The sequence below is a fragment of the Myotis brandtii genome, unplaced genomic scaffold (assembly GCF_000412655.1).
Source record: "Myotis brandtii unplaced genomic scaffold, ASM41265v1 scaffold600, whole genome shotgun sequence".
NCBI lineage: Eukaryota > Metazoa > Chordata > Mammalia > Chiroptera > Vespertilionidae > Myotis > Myotis brandtii.
In genome coordinates, this window is record NW_005370273.1 from 757,774 (window position 1) to 761,762 (window position 3,989).

A 3,989-nucleotide genomic window follows, 5' to 3' on the forward strand; every position below is an offset into this window, starting at 1 on the left:
TCCCCAGAGCAGGTGAGAGGCAGGGCAGCCTTGACTTACGGAAATACATTGTCATGATGCTGGCACTTTGTCCTTGTCGTGTCTCTAAAAGGGCTTCTATATCGTTTTTTTTCTTTCCCCATTTGCGTTGGCAGTCAGTGATAGAAGAGGCAGTGCCTGCATATACTTTATATATTCATTGCATACCTAACTGTTTCTTAAACTATATTTCTAGGCTACACAGTTTGTAAGTTTTTTCAAATTGTCAGAATTCTCCAAAATTTCCCCCAATATATTTATTGAAAAAATATGCATATGAGTAGACTTGCACAACTCAGACCCGTGCTGTTGAGGGCGAGCTGTGTTTCTATACATTAGCAATGAAAACTGAAAAAAATAATTCCATTTACAATCACATCAAAAAGACTAAAATACTTAGGAATAAACTATCTAAAAAGGTGCGACATAAATCACAAAACATTGTTCAATGAAATGAAAGAAAATCTAAATATGTGGAAAGACAACCCATGTTAAGGATCCAAAAACTCAACTGCCCCAACCATGCCCGACCCCTGGCGACCACTCCTAGTCTGTTTCCATCCCTGTAACTGTGTTACTTTAAGGGCGTTGTGTGAATGGAGTCATGCAGTGTGTACGGGAGACTGGCACTCTTCACTCAGCACAATGCCCTTGTGATGTGTCGTCTGTTGTGTGTGTCGGTAGATAACTCCTTTTTGTCCTGCCTCCCCAAGTAACCGCTGAACGTGCGTTTAGAATCCATTGGTTGTCTGTGTACTCGGTGCGCCTCTCTGTACAGACTTTTTATATCTGACTCAAAAGCCCTGCACCTGGCATAGCCAGTCTCCAGCGTCAGTTCCATCACTTTTGGCAACGGCCCGGTCCCTGAGCTCTCCGTCTCCCGGCCACCTCTCCGTGTTAAGTTTGGGCAGTTTCTGTTCTTCCCTCCTGGGTGGCCTGCCTGGCGGCTGGACACAGGTGTCCCCCTGCCAGGTGTGAGCGCCAGGGCTGCCCCTCACTTTCTCCCAGGTGGTTCTCTCTGGCCTGGAGCAATGTCCTCACAGCGCGCTCAGGAGCACTCATTTGACTACCGAGGGGACCTCTGGGGACCTCTGATTCTCTCCAGGCACCTTCTCCTTCCCGGCTCCAGTCCTGCCACGCCCAGCGGCCCAGGTCTCCCCGACTCTAGCTTCATCGTTTTAATGCAGGCGCTTACTCAGCCCCTGGGACTCTTCTCTGGGCGAAGGCTGGGCAGACAGGCGTCACCTGTTCACTTCCTGTCTTTGAAGGATCACAGTCCGTCGTTGTCTGACATTCAGTATCTTGAAAACATTTCATGTATTTTGTCTGGTTCCTGCTACTTCATCTTGGCTGGGTACAGATGTTTGAGGAATGTTTTTCCTGTTCTGGAAAATGGAGTTAGTTTCCATAATGATATAGCATTATGGTAATATGTAATACTTTTCTTATTGATTTTTAAATGAATTAATAAATAATTTAAAATGTTTTGTTTTAATTTTCAGTATAGTAAATATTGATAGACATAGCCCGCATAAATAGAAGCTCCTTGGTATTCTCAATACATTTACTTAAGAGTGTAAAACAAAGACCAAAAAGTTCGCGGGCCACTTACATATCCGAGCGTATGTAAGCCCCGCCGCGGCCGGGTGAGGTGGGTGCTCTTGTCACTCACCCTACTTTGCAGAGGAGCAGACAGAGGCCAGAGCAGGGAAGCAGCAGTGCAAGGCCAGGTGGTTAGTAAGCGTGAGACGGTATTTGAACCCACGGAGCCTGAGTCCGTGGCCTGTGCTCTTCCAGCCACCGTCCCACTGCCGTTACCGCCGGGGCTCTTCACGGGCTGCACGATTCCTACCTGCACAGAGTCACCAGGAGGTGCAGGCCAGGGCGATCGCCGCTCACCCAGCAGAACGCCTGGGGTCCATGTGTCTTCATATCGCCAACTTTGGGGTGTTTCCCGGGGGAAAATGTGTGGTTGTTCTCTGGGCTGCCCTTGTTGACCCTGAGAAGAAATATACCTTCCAAGAGGGACTCCTTGTGGTTAATTGGGCCCAAACTCATAACCAGAGTCTGATAGCCATTCCTCACCGGGCCTCTCACACTGCACTGCCGCCAGTGCTGGCGGAGCTGCCGCCTCCTGCCTGGCTCCTGCCCGCCCAGCGGCCTTGTGAGGGATGGGCTGAGACCTACCCTGACCAATCACACCACACAGCTGTATCTTCATTTGCATTTTTACTGACCAATCTAAGCAGTTCCATCATGATTCCAACCAATCAGGACTGTGTCATTTGGTCCAAACTGTGCAAATTTGGAATCTTCATTTGCATAAAATTGGACTAATCAGCAAGGAAGGTGGGAACTTTCTCTGGAAGGAGCGCCTTGCCATCTCCACCAGAGGCTGCGTCCCGTGGTTCCTGGCTCCCAGAGCGAGGACTCCTGCTCGCTTGTGGGGCGCCCTTTTGTTGACACCCTCATGCGTGGACCTCACACTAATAGACTCGTTCCCAACGGACAGATGTGCAGGGCCTGCCGGCCACTCTGCTGGGCGGAGCCTGCTGCAGGCCTTGGGCCTCCTGTGGGTGTCACCTCTCAATGCCAGTCCCAGCGACTGTCTTGGGTCCCAGACCGGCCTCTCCTGGGGCAGAGTGTCGGCTCGTGCGCAGCCACACAAGCCTGGAATCTATAAAATGAGTTTGAGCATGAATTGGCTTTTCAAATAGATTCCATTTTTAAAACAATACTTTCCATCATTTCTTCAAATTATAGACTCCTTAGGTGTACGTAGGTAAACGTTTTTATTTATACAAATTCAGTGCAGGAAGAGACATGCGGAGTGAAGTCGTATTTGAACAACAGGAGTGTGACTAGACTCCACATTTAAGCAGCACGTCGTCTGAGTATACAACTCACCAAACATGTCCACAGCCATGTTCACGGAACAAACTCAGCAGAACCCGCTCCTGACCTGCAGGCAGCGCGAGCACAGCAGGCCTCATCCCGCGTCTGTGTCCTGTGCCCGGCGCTGCAGCAGGCAGCGAAGGCGGGCGGCCCTCCCGCAGGGCCGGCTCCCAAGCCCTCTGAGTAAACATTCCAGCCTCAAGGGGCGTCAAATTCGGTTGAAGAAGGAACACCAGTGATTCTCACGTGAGTCTGATAATCTAAGTGTCAGAGAGCACAAGGATGCGGCCCCTCTCCCAAGCAGTCAGACCCCGGGACCCCGGGCAATGTGACCTGCAGCTCGTGCCCAGGGGGCCCTGGCCCAGTCCTCGCTGCCCTGAGGAAACAGCGGTGGAACTGCCCCACGGGGCCAAGTCCTGCACGCATCGCTGCACAGACAAGAGGGCTGAAGTCAGCACTCGTCTTTGATGGTGAAACTCAAGCAATTTTTCATTCTTTTCTTTCTTTTTAAAAATATATTTTCACTAATTTCAGAGAGTAAGAGAGAGGGAGATGGCTAGAAACATCAACGATGAGAGAATCATTGACCGGCTGCCTCGTGCACATCCCCCCTCCCCCAATTGAGCCTGCAACCCAGGCACGTGCCCTGACCAGGAATCCAACTGTGACCTCCTGGTTCATAGGCCACCGCTCAACCACTGAGCCACGCCGGCTGAGTTCTTCATTCTTTTTCTGGGCATTTCCAATGCTGTGAAATTTTATAGCAGAAGATTATAAAATAATTAATTTAAAATAATATAACTAATCTCGAGACTCCCCTTCTTTCAGGGAAAACAGTTCCTGGCAAGCAGCTGCTCCGGGTTTTCTCGTGGCCGCGGGTTCTTCTCTCTGTGCCCTGCTCAGTGCGGCAGGTGCACGGGCGGCAGGTGGCTTCCGCGGGGCAGGAGCGCCTGGTTAGTCAATGCTCCTCTTAGCAGGCGCGTGAGGCGCGCGCAGCTGCCCTTTGCTGGCTCTGTGGCTGGGGGCAGTGGCCCTGCTTGCTCTGCACCCCTGGGCCTGTAGGGGGCCTCCGTGCG

General features: G+C 51.1%; 1 long non-coding RNA gene across 1 annotated transcript in view; it reads right to left on the reverse strand.

Moving 5' to 3' along the window:
• The window catches only part of LOC106728370, a 2,919-nt gene extending 2,441 nt beyond the window's left edge, over nt 1-478 (reverse strand). Inside the window, exon 1 of the long non-coding RNA XR_001364670.1 lies at nt 40-478. This is a non-coding gene — a long non-coding RNA (uncharacterized LOC106728370). The remainder of the gene's footprint in view (nt 1-39) is intronic.
• Between the last annotated feature and the right edge of the window lie 3,511 nt (nt 479-3,989).